The sequence below is a fragment of the Ambystoma mexicanum genome, chromosome 10 (genome assembly GCF_040938575.1).
Source record: "Ambystoma mexicanum isolate Mex_15411 chromosome 10, UKY_AmexF1_1, whole genome shotgun sequence".
Taxonomy (NCBI): Eukaryota; Metazoa; Chordata; class Amphibia; order Caudata; family Ambystomatidae; genus Ambystoma; species Ambystoma mexicanum.
In genome coordinates, this window is record NC_090932.1 from 1,361,572,989 (window position 1) to 1,361,586,060 (window position 13,072).

Consider the following 13,072-nt stretch of genomic DNA (forward strand, 5'->3'; position numbering starts at 1 on the left):
CACAGGAGACGGAACAAGATAAGTGAGACACTTTGCTACATGCACAATCGTCTGCAGTATCCAAGACAAGTACACCCAGATACACGTATACAGACACACACACACACATAAGTACACAAACACGCATGCCTAGCCCCAACCACATTCCACCCCCTATAGCCCTTAACATTCAAATGGAAAAAAGGAAACACTCTTAAAAAGGTTATTTTGCAGTTTGTTTAAGGGCATAATGTTCTAAACAAAGAATAAACAATAAACTGTGCAACACAAGCTATACAATTATTAAAACCTGTTTTTGTTTTGGTTTTAAGACAACTGTAAGGATCTGGTCTTATCCTACATCCTAATGGAATCTGGAGTGTGTGTCATGATTGACAATGGAATGTTACTGGTTAGAATGTTTATGTGTGACTGGCGTTCTCTTGAGGGAGTTGAGAGATGTAGCCTGACAGAGAGGATGCCAGTGCTTTTTTATGAGATCTGGACTTTACCATTTGATGAATAATGACTCTAGAAACTGGATGTTATGCTTGGAAACTGATTAAAGAAGTTACTCATCCACACCTTGATGTCAGAGTCATTTTGCTAAAACACAGAACTCCACATTGGCGACGAGGATGCTGGCTGTGCTGGGGGGACAGCACAGAAGAAGAGACAAGCACCGCCCCCCAAACCAAGGAAGACCCTCTCTCTCAGGTAGGAAGAGCGCTTAATGCTATCGGCGCAGAAAGGGCCATCGCAAACGGCACAGGCGCAGAAAATAAGGAGATGCGCCAAAGCCAGGGGCCAGCTGGTCTATCAGTAGTTAGACAGGTGAAGCACAGAGGAAGTCAAGAGACTTTGGCAGGGCTGAGGGCCCAAAGACTGTCTTAAGGGGTTGGTAACCCAAGCTGCGACATGGAGTGCTTGGTGCCCAAGGCAGTAGCAATTTGAAGAGGCTTGGGGGTCTAAGTTACGCTTGGATTATTAGGAAGCCATGCTACGCAGCTTGGGGCTTGGAGCCCAGGGCAGCAGCATCAGAAGAGGTTGTGAACCTAAGCTGCGCCTAGATATTGGATGAAAAATGTGTGGCTAATGTTCAAAGCGCCTGGAGCAGAGGAGGGTCCTGGGGGCCATTCCAGCGTTTAAGGGGGCTTGGAGCCCGTACCTGCACCTAAGGGACTTGTAGCCCGTGAATACACTTGGGGGCTTGGAGCCCATGGCACAGTTGGAAGTATTCGAAGTCAAAAATGTGCTTATGAAGGGGCTCAGAGCCAATATGCAGCAACAGCATAAGGGAGTTGGAGCCCATTACAGCGCTGGAAGCCTCTTAATTCTGGCTTTTCTGAGGAGAAAAGGCTGCATATATCAGGCTCTGGAACCGGCTGTTTTCAGGCGGAGTGACACACTTGCAAAATGTGTGCCAGCAAGAAGGCCAGGGAGCGGCCTGCGCTGTGTAGGAGGTTTCCTTGTGCAGAAGAGAGCAAAAAAGGAGAAGTTGGAAGAGTTTGCCAGCGGGTGTTTTTTTGTGACAGTGTGTGCGCTGTGAGCTCATAAAATGTGATGCAACAGGTATCTGTAGAGGAGCTGTGAGAAGGAACTTACCTGGTCGGGAGAAGCTGGGGGAGTGAACTGCTCTGGCCCAATGTTTGTTGGAGCCAGGAGCTCTGTTTCTCTCTGCGGCCGCTTAATTAGCGATGACGTGCGCTGGGATGCCTCGGGGGTTGGCGAAGGCATAGTGAGAACTTCACAGGAAAGAACTTCCTACCAATGGCCGAAGTTGCGAGGGGAGGAATACTGAAGTAAAGAACCTTTGGTGTGCAGAGCGTGTGTGCGTCACACACTCATTCAAGGAAGCACCGTTGGACGGAAGAAAAAATTAAAATAGTTCCGTTATGGTGCTCTGTGAAGAAGAGTCTGCGCTCTCAAGTCTGCACTCTCAATTAGGGATCCGATTATGGTGTGCTGCTGTTCCATTGTTATGAACGCATTATCGCGAAGATGCAGAGCACTGCATCATTGAGCCGGAAGAGGGGCCGTGTCCCCGAATTTACTTTTAGTTTAAAGATGTGGACATGAGGCGGGGCATGTCCCTGAAGGTATTTTAGTTTAATGAAGTGGAACGAGGAGGGGCTGTGTCCCCGAAGGTACTGTTTGTTTAAAGATGCGGACACGAGGAGCGAGGAACGGAGTTATTCATTTTTCTTTGCTTTTGAGTATTTGTTTATTAGTGGAATAGCAGATTAAGTTTAGTGTGGTGATAAAAGTCATGTGAGGCCTGTATAACATTTAAAGAGCATGAGTGCGTGAGAGTATGAGCTTGAAATTGACGGTTGTAGTTTCTTATGGGATATGTTGTCCAGATATTTGGGTGCTCCATCAAAGTGGTTGACTGCTGAGGTGCAGAGAACACGGTTTACAATTTTTGTTTTTAAATTTTGTTTTGAGTTTCGGTTTCAAAGGTGTTTGTGCTCAGTCAGCCAGGGGCGTACGGGATTTAAATCCTGATGTGAAGGGCTTTAAAGGAGGATTAAAGTGACATTTTTGAAGGAAGTGATTGAAACATGCGTAGTTCTAGTGATGTTTTGAAATGTTACTCAGTATTTGTGTTTTAGTAACATTTGTGATGGGGGCCTGTTGCAAGTGGTGGTGCATGATATTGATTGGTGTGCACGGATGGAGTGTAAAAGTCGTGGCTTCTGTTAACAAATGCTTAGTAGTGGAATAGAGTGTTACTGGCATGTTTATCTAACACACATTTCCTTCCACAGATGGACTTTTTATTGAAGTATAGGTTGCATAGTCAATACTGCTAGAGTTTGGTATGTGGAAACTAAAGTAGAGTTTCTCTGCACTAATGTTTTTCTCCACAGGTGGGACTTTTATAATGCAGAATTAATGAGAGTTTGGTTTTGTTAAAGTGTGTATGTGCTGATGGTTAAGCAAAGTTAATGGTTGTTGTGCTTAGAAACTTTACAGTAGTTGTCATGATAATATGAGGATTTTAGCAAAGTTATTGATGTTTGTGTGTTGCTTGGATGTATGAAGTGGGGTTCTCCCAAAAAGGAGCTTGATGTACTGAGGAATACTTTCAACATGGGCACAATTGGGGTAATGGAGTCACTGAGTAGTGAAGTAGATACCCGAGTATCAGGGATACTAAGCCTATTTGGAGGTTGCATGTGTTGAGGCACATACTGGTTTGCGATTGAAGGCTGTGAGGGAGTTGTGTGTGTGTGTTCTATTGGGGGACGTTGGAGTTAAGATTTGGATGAGAGGTATGGGTGCCTCGATGTTTGTAAAGTGTAGTAATGGTTTTCAGTAGTTGGATGTCTCTTCTTCACTTAGTAGAAAGAGGAAGGGAGATTGGTTGTAATTGTGTCACATGGCGGTGTGGATATTCATGGAATATAGGAAGCGGTTTGCAGAATGTTCTTAGCTTGGAGAGATGATGCAGGTGCATCGAACTTGTGGGTGTTTGTGTGTGTGTGTGTGCTGTATATAGCTGTTATGCTTTAGTTGACTGGTTATCTTTTTGATATCTCCTGATTGACAATGGAATGTTACTGGTTAGAATGTTTATGTGTAACTGGTGTTGTCTTGAGGGAGTGGAGAGATGTAGCCTGAGAGAGAGGATGCCGGTGCTTGTCTATGAGATCTGGACTTTACCATCTGATGAATAATGACTCTAGAAACTGGATGTTATGCTTGGAAACTGATTAAAGAAGTTACTCATCCACACCTTGATGTCAGAGCCATTTTGCTAGAACCCAGAACTCCACAACAATCTTTCAAATATAAATATTAAAAAATACCAAATCTTTCATTTTTTACATTTCATTTACATCTTTTAATCACAACAGACAACATCATTAATTACACAATTCATACGTTATTTATGCCAATCATATATAAGTGGGCTAAATTAACATATGTTCACAATTCATTTAGAACTCATAGTTAAAACATAAAAAATGTATTTCTTTCAGCAACCACATTTCCAATTATCATATACTAATGTAATTCAACAATAGGTAAGTGAGCCATATTTAATCTCCTGTGTGTTGATTACACTGTATTAGTATTTATCATAAGCAGTTCACTAGTATGTTCTACTCCACCATAGGCTGATTCCTCTAGTTGGTCAGGTTACGTATGTGATTTCCTAGTCGACCCAGAATGTGTCATTCTTTTTCTTTCCCCCTTTCCTCCTATCACTTAAAGGTAAATATTAACATAACTCTCTCTCTCATGATGGAAAATTATTATTAGCAAGCAGCTGATCTGAAAGGTTCTAAAAGTGGTAGATAATGTCAATTCTACCTTTTTAATGCATTGTTTGGTTCCTCTTTCAAGCCAGCTCTCATTATACATCTAATTTCAGCAGGACGTTTATTAATGCTATGTTCAGAGATATGTGGTTTGCATTAAATATTTTGAAAGACATTTGTTTAAGAGACAATATCACGAATTGTGGACAATTTAGCGAAATAAATCATTCCTCATAATGGTTAAACTTGGGAATTCGCAAAAAGATGTTCAAGATTTTCAATTGATGTGGGATCATCACAGAACCTGCACAAGTAGGATGATGTTGGATCCTTTGACAGCAAAGTTAGTATGGCTTTGGTAGGCCATAGGTTGAAGCACAGTAGCATAAAATTGTTCCGATATTTAGGATCTGGTCATTTTAAAAGGTATTTTGGAGTTTGTTTCAGTTGTTTAATGATTAATTTGCCATTATTAAATGCCTGATATTTATAGCAATCATCCCACAGGAATCCCCAATCACATTGATAAAGTTTTACTTTTGCATGGTCAGGGTTATGTACAAGTAAGTTCTGAACGATATCCACTTTCCATAATGGTCAAGTAGTGTGTCTTCCAGGAGTCTAGCGATTTATCATAATTATTTGTTAAAAAATCTGCAATAGCTGGAAGTAAAGTTAACAAATGAGCTTAATGCATTAGACATTTCCTGTACAGGGCCAATATTTGCCAATCTACTATCGTTTGCAGGGACATCAGACCGAATTCAAAACAAATTATCTGTATGGGTACACTTTTTGGAAGGGATAATAACATTTTCTAATCCATCCCTTCGAGGTAGTCCCATTTGTGATGATGTTCAGGGAGTTTTGCTTGAGCTCCATAGGTAACTACTGGGACCACTTTATGCTTATAGTAAGTTAATGTTGGTGTGCATGAGAATTGACCATATTTACCTTGTATTAATTTCACCTGGGATGTGAGACTTGTAATTTTAAATGTCATTTCTTTTTTATATGGAGTATCATAGTTGTTATCATTAATGTTCTGGCCAAAGTAGAAAAACTCATGAATTAATTCTAGCTGTTCATTACCTATGGACCAGTTAAAATTAAGCTTTTTTCCCCTTAGTTGCTGATAGGGTTAGTATATTTGATTTGGTTATATTTATAATCAATGACTTTGACCTGACATAGGTTTGTAATGCACTCCATTTTCTCTGGAGCCCAACCAGGATCTGGTCTAAGATGGCCAGATCATCTGCATAAAGCAGCCCAAAGATGAAACCTTCGACAATTTTAAGCAGAAATTATCTTGTTGCATCCAGAGTGATATTTAAGTCATGAATATAGAAGTTAAATAGGGTTGAAGCTAATATGCAGCCTTATTTTAGGCCTTGATGGGTAGACATGGGATCTGTTAGTAGCACTTCCTGGGATAGTTTTACCCAAATAGACATATCATAGAATTGATATATCAGATCTAAGATGGATGTCGGACATCCTGTTGTCTTTAGCTTTTTCCATAATAGCTCTTTAGATATGGAATCCAATGCTTGTTTGAAGTCTATGAAAGCCAAGTAAAACTTCTGCTTAGATGTTAAGACTTGTTGTTTAATAGCAGATAAGATTAGTAAATTGCCAGAAGTGCCAAGTCCTGCCACGAAGCCCGTTTGATGGTTATCTACTTAAGACTTTTTGCTTTATCCACCTGCCAAATTCTTTTAATATCAAGCGAGCAAACATTTTTCATGGAATATCAAGAAGGGCAATTGGCCGATAGTTCAAGGGATCTTTCCGACTGCCCTTCTTGAATATTGGGATGACAATCAAAGATTTCCAGGAGGTTGGGATTTGGCAAATTTGATATTGTTTTGAAATATTAGATTCAAATTGCGTGCCCATAGGTGTGGGTCTGCTTTTAATGTGACATTTGATAGACAATCAGGGCCAGGAGCACAAGATGAACTCAGTTTGTTAATTCATATGAGTATATCTTGGTGATCAAATACTAAGGATTGACAATTATTAGTAGAGATGATTTGCTTTTCAATGGAGTCGGCAGGACTTGCAAATATCATTCTGAAGTGTGTTGTCCATGTGTGGACACTAACTGCATTCAATAGAGATGAGGATGATGCACCCGTCTTTTAATAATCTCCATATTTCAGTTCTTGATTTTGTGTCAATGACAGATAGCATGCGTTCCCCTGCTATCTGGAGTTTCAGGGCCCTATACTGTTTAATGCAGTTTTTATAATTTGTATGAACTTTGGCTATTTTTCCCAGGGTATTTAAAGGGTTAGTTTGTCTGATTCGAGTTATGGTTCTTCTCATGTCAGCTTTTATAGTTTGTATTATTGGGTCGTAGCCTTGTTTATGCAAGAAACACTGGCCTGAAGCTTTTGGTAGGGGAAGAGCAGAGAAGTGTAGAGTTTCAGTGTATTATACAGGCCTAGCGGAATGTGGGGAATCAAGTTCAATATGCAATAGCTCTGATAGATTGGCGAGCTTGTGCTTATTCTATCTGATTCTGTTCCCCCCTTGTCCCAGTTCAATGGATGAGTTATAGCACGAATGAGGCATTTGGTGCATTTGTATCCAAGTGACCATCAGAATGTTATGATCACTATTTGTTGAGGGGATCACAGTAAAAATGTTTACATTATTATTTGACCGTGAGGACATAAAAACGTAGTCCAGAATGGCAGTAGATATGTCTCTGTTCCATGTTATATTAGGAGGAATGTCTCCTTCAATATTGCCATTTAACCTTGTGAATCCCCTTTCTCTCATGAGTCTTAACCAATCTAGTGCTCGAGTAGATGTCTTATTAATTTTAAGACCAATGCATCTTATGTTCAAATCATAGATAATTATAATGGTTTCAACAATTGTGTTAGTTGCAATCAGGTCCAGCATTTTGTTCACAAGTTGTATAAAATAATTGACATCTATTAGAGCCAATGTAAATTAAGAATGTCTGTATCGCTTCCAAGAGGACTCAATGCACTTGATGAAGTCAATTTCCTCAGTTGTATACACGGGTGAGGTGAATCTCATGATGTTAGAGTGCTTCCCGTAGTTAATTTTACTGCTAGTAATAGACCAGCAGAGGGTCAACCCTTACAATGGGTGATAACACGGATCCAACAGATTTCATATCCTGGCGAAATGGGTTAGGATGATATCCAAGTTTCATGTAAGGCTATGATTTCATAATTGGAAAGGGAATTTTCGGTGTTGTGATTCATCAAGTGCTTAAAGCCGGTTGTTTTCCACACGGCCATTGTAATATTACACAGCAGTAACGTTTCTTGGCATTAATACTTTTTTATGCAATTGAGTCATTAATTGCTTTTGCCAGCCAAGACCAAGTTGATTCTCTAGTATACTTCTGTGTTGTTCTGAGAGAGACTTCACAACTGAGTTGACCTTGATTGCCTTGACAATTAATGTATAGAGGTTCACATTTATTTGAAAAGTTGTCTGTCTGGGTCTTATCATTCATTGAACTGCTCGCTTTTGGTAGGCTCTTGCTTATTTCCAATTTGAAGCCAGATTGTCTTAGTTTGTCTTTGGTGTTCCAAATCAGTTATTTAATGATGTGCTATGGAACCGTTAAGATAACTGTATCCATCCTTTTATTATTAACAAATTGTACATATTCAATGTCGTGCGAGCGGATCGATTTTAAGCTAGGTATGGACATGAATATGGTAATAATAGCTGTTCTATTAGTAAAGGGATCTTCGCTGTGTCTATTTATCATTGTTAACATCAGTGCATCTGAGTGTTTGATGGGACAATTTTTACGTTTGCTTTCATTGTCACTATCTACGTTCTCAGGAGGAGAAAGTCTATCTCTTATAAGGAATTTTCTTCTTGGGATTACCTGACATTCCTGCCCTAGAGTATTACGTGAGGTTAAGTCAGCCCTTGAGGGGAGTTTAGTTTGTTGATTTCACTGTTTTATACGTATACAATTTTGTTTTTGTTCTAGAGTCATGAAGTCATAGCCGCAGAATCATCAGGATCTTCACTATTATCATGTGCGTAGGAGGTCGAATTGAGACTGGAGAGTCTGCAGGACCAGTAGGATATTCAGATGTTCTCAAAGCGGGTAAAGTAGATACTGAATAGGTGGATACGTTCATTATTTCATCCTCATGTATCAATGTACAGTTATTCATACCAGCTAGTGCAGGTTCACACATATTAATGGGTGGGACCTTTTCATGATGGATCACTACTTCCATTTTCAGTTTATTAGTGGAAATTTGGAGTTGATTGAAATAGTCACATTCTCTATACATATTTTAGATTTGCTTGTTGTCACTTTTGTGATATTTTGTAAATTCTTGTTTTTTTCTTTTTGAAGTCCCAGCTTGTTTAATTTGTTTTCTTGTTTTTTGGGATGAAATACTTTGTATACTGATTCTTGCAAAACGTGTACTTCCACACCATCAGATTAATTTACAGGAAGTGACAATGATGCATTGGGGCATGTGTCAGGTTGTTCCACAGACCCCGATGTCTCAAATGTCTGAGAACCCACCTTGGTTGTTACTCTAGATTGCTGACTTACCTCTAGATTTCCATTTAGAGATGTTGGTAGTACCACAGAGTGTTGGAAGTTCTTTAATTTGGTGGCTACCCAATATACTTTGGCCAATACCAAAGTAAGAAGGTTTTTCTCGATCTGATTTTTTTTCCAGGTTTCAAAGATTTTAGTTAGAGCGTATATGCCATTATTCATGGCATTCAAGGTACTTTCATGTAATGAAATTATCGGTTGCTTCTACCCAAAGGAAGGACGTGGGATGGGTTTTACAAAGGGCATGGGTGAAGATACAGAGGTATTGAAAGTCAAATTAGGTGAGTCTCGGTGTAAGATTGGTGAATGTGATAGATTTATGGGTCTGTTGGTTGGCACTTCATCTAGTAGGGTTTCACAAATTGTGCCATGGAGGTTTGAGATACTTGCACCAGATTGTGATGGCTCGTGAGACTTGCAGGGTCATTTGGCATTTTTTCTGCTATCAAAGAAGTCATTTGCTGTACTGTCAGTTATTTTGCTGTTGATTTAACCACTTGCGAGTATAATAGTGACAATTGTGGATTATCAACTGTATAAATTATGGCTCCAATAGCTTTTAAAGCAGTAGGGGTAGCGTTGGCCAAATTGCTGACCATGTCTTTTTCCACAAGATGTTTATTTGAGGGTACTTGGACAGGCAGGACCAGCGTTGCTGTACAATCATGCTTCATGGAGGGTTGAGTAGTGATAGTCAGCAATTCAGCATCTGTAGTCTGAGGAATATCATTAGTGGATCTTTGCATTATTTCCACTGACATTAGATGATTATTAGGGTGCAATGGATTGCTTGTGCTCGCGGGTGATGACAGTTTTGGGACAAACGCAGGTGGAATCCAAGCATTCAGACACCACAATCGTCTGATGTGATGTCTGCGGGGAAGGATTTAGACAGTTTTTTTTATTTTAAAATTTGATTTTATTGAGTTTTGTGAAACATATTAAGTAACATACAGGCGTCATTTGGACCATATTACAACCAGTTATCCCTTCTCCCCTCCTCCCACTACCAAATGCATTGCAGCCTTAAATTATAACATAACTTCAACTTCTCCCTCCACCCCTCCTCCCACCCCCTCAGAACACAATTTCTTTTCTTTGTCTACTTATTGTTTGAGTTTATCTTAACGTTGTGTGAGGTCTACTTTCCTTGTCAACATAATACGTAGTCCAGACTGAGTGGTCATAGGACTGTAATTACCCGTTTCCAGAGTTCCCAGGTACATGCATTTCGTGGAGCAAACAATTTTACAGTGGGTAGGGGCATATTTGTCATTTCCTCATGCAGTTTTAGGCATGTACTCATTCACAGAGTCATTCCACCTCATCTCATTTTGAGCCGCTTTACTGTGAAGGGCTGCGATAATACTTTCCATCGTGCAAATGTTTGTTGGAACGCTGACCCATTCTCTCTTGCTCGGGACGAGGTTCCCTTTCCATTTAATTACCAAGCAGACTCGTCCGGCAAGCAATAGAGGGACCACAATTCCATTCATTCTCCTCATTTCACCATCACATTCTTCCAAGCCAAACAGTATCAGGAGAGGTATAACCTCGCAAGAGATACCATCTATCTGCTTGATCCAACCAAGGACCTCATTCCAGTACAGTTGAACCCGGGGACAGTCCCACCACATGTGCCAGTAATTGGCCCTTTCCCCGCATTGACGCCAGCACAATGGGCTCGTGATTTGAAACATTTTTGACAACTTGTGAAGGTCGTATTGCCCCCTATAAAGTAACTTTATGCCATGTAATTTGTATTGAGCCGCTATAGACACCTGAAAAGTACCTTTGCATGGTGTCCGGTGAAAGGATCGAATGCAAAAGGATCGAATGCAATAGGGTCAAGTCAATGGGACCTAAAACAAAAAGGTCGATTTTTTTTTTTTTTAATGTATATATTTTTTTTGGTTTCCGTATAGGAAAAAATTGTGATTTTTACAGCAAAAACAGGGGTTTGGGGTGGGTACCCCCAATAAAATACATTTAAAAAAAAAAAATTCGACCCTTTTTGTTTTCGGTCCTTTTTTTTCCACCCTATTGCATTTAGATCCTTTTGATTCGATCCTTTGACCTACAACCCCTTTACATATCTTTCCCCATAATTCCTCATCTATTTCTCTACATAGATCCTGCTCCCACCTGTGTTTCAGGTTGACTGTTGATTCTTTCCCAGTATCTAACAGCGCTTTGTACATGTTCGAGTTCAATCCCTTGTTCTCTGTCACTGCGTCAAGTAATTTCTCAAATGGGGTGAGTCTTCTCTGTACTTTCTCACGCCATTCCATCTTCATGAGGGTGTCCTTGAGTTGTAAAAAGAGGAAGACTGGCAATGAGTGTATTCCCAGTGCCTCTTCAAGTTCCGTAATTGTGAGAAAGGTGCCTTCCTTACATAATTGACCCACCCGCTCAAGGCCCGCATCAAACCAGGACAGGAATCGTGCATGATAGGGGATCTTATCACGTACTCCACATGGTGACCCCCTTCTTGTCTGCCCTTTCCCTCCATATTTCCCATATTGTACCCAGTACGGGGTGGTTTCGGAGTCTTGGGATTAGTTTATCCCTAGGAACCCACAGCCATTGCGAGACAGTGGCGAGGCTAGATTGTGATTATCAAGGTGTACCCACTGCAGCTCTTTTCTTCCTCTTAAGTGGGGAATCAGAACCCTCAATTGCACTGCGCAGTTATATAATTTCAGATCAGGGGGAGCCAACCCTCCCCTTTTCCTTGGGTAAAATGAGTACCTCATATGCTATCCTCCTATTTTTTCCTTGCCATAAGAATCTTAGAATGGCTCTTTTTACTTCTCTAAAGAATGCATCGGTGAGTCTTAAAGGAAGCATTTGGAATGGGTATAAAAACTGCAGGAGACATACCATTTTAACTGCATGGAGTGTCCCCATCCATGAGATCGTGAGCTTCTGCCAATTCGCCAGATCTGCATGAAAGCAAGCCAAGAGGTGTGGGAAATTTGCATCATATATTTTTTCGAAATCTCGCTTCAAGTTAATCCCCAGGTAACAGAGGGTGGATCCCCCCATCACCAGGCCAAGTGTAGAGAGTTTTGTTGCATTTTCAGGGGTACATTTTTGCAATGGGAAAAGTATGGATTTGGTCTTGTTAATTTTGAAACCAGAATGTTCCCCATAACTTTCTATCAACTGTATGGCCCTAGGTATCGATGTCAAGGGGTTTTTAACATGCAGGAGAATGTCGTCGGCATATAGGGCTATCTTATATTCCCTCCCGTTCACCTGAAGACCCTCAACTTGTTGATCCGCTCTGAGTATCTGAGCAAGGGGTTCCAGGGATCGAGCAAACAGTATCACAGAGAGAGGGTAACCTTGTCTTGTGCCTCTCTCCAATTTAAACCATCTGGAATACTGTGAATTGACCATGACTGACGCCTTGGGTGATGTATAGACAGCCTTGACCCCTCTTTTGAAGACAGGGCCCAGTCCGACTTTGTCAAGCACCGCTTCCAAGAAGCCCCACTCCACCCTGTCAAATGCTTTTTCAGCGTCAATTGACAGAAGCGCAGGGTCACCCGGCATCTTCTTGGACTCCTGAATTTGGTGGAGCGTCTTTCGCATTGTGTCCACGCCCTGCCTACACAAGATTAATTTGACCTGGTCGGTTTGTATTAGTTCGGGCATGTGGATCTCAAGTCTGGCTGCCAGTACTTGGGTATAGATTTGCGAATCTAAATTGAGTAGTGAAATGGGACGGGATGACCCACAGTGCTTGGGGTCATTGTCTTTGTTGGGGATCACAGACATCAGCGCCTGTGAGAAGGATTCGGGAGCCACCCCTGTCTGCAAGATGTCATTGAATAGGTTGACCATGAATGGGAGGAGGGATGAAATAAAGGTCTTATAAAATCCTGCTGTATACCCATCATTGCCCGGTGCTTTCCCCAGTGGGAGCCTCTTAATTGCACTCTTGACCTCCTCTGCGGTTATCGGGGACTCCATTTCTAGAATATTATCCCGTGAGAGTTTTGGCATGTCCACCCCTCCCAACAACAACAACTGGAGCCACGGAAATTCACCCCTGCAGCCCCAAGTCCTGATTCGCTGTGTCAGCCTGCCCGCCCCTCCTGCTTTAAATGGAGGGGGAGAGGACTGAGAGGTGAAGCTGATGAGCGAAGGCAGAGAGATAAGGCCTCCTGTGCTCTTTGCAGCTCTGCTGCGAGCACTTCTCCGCCCCCCTCCAGCTGGA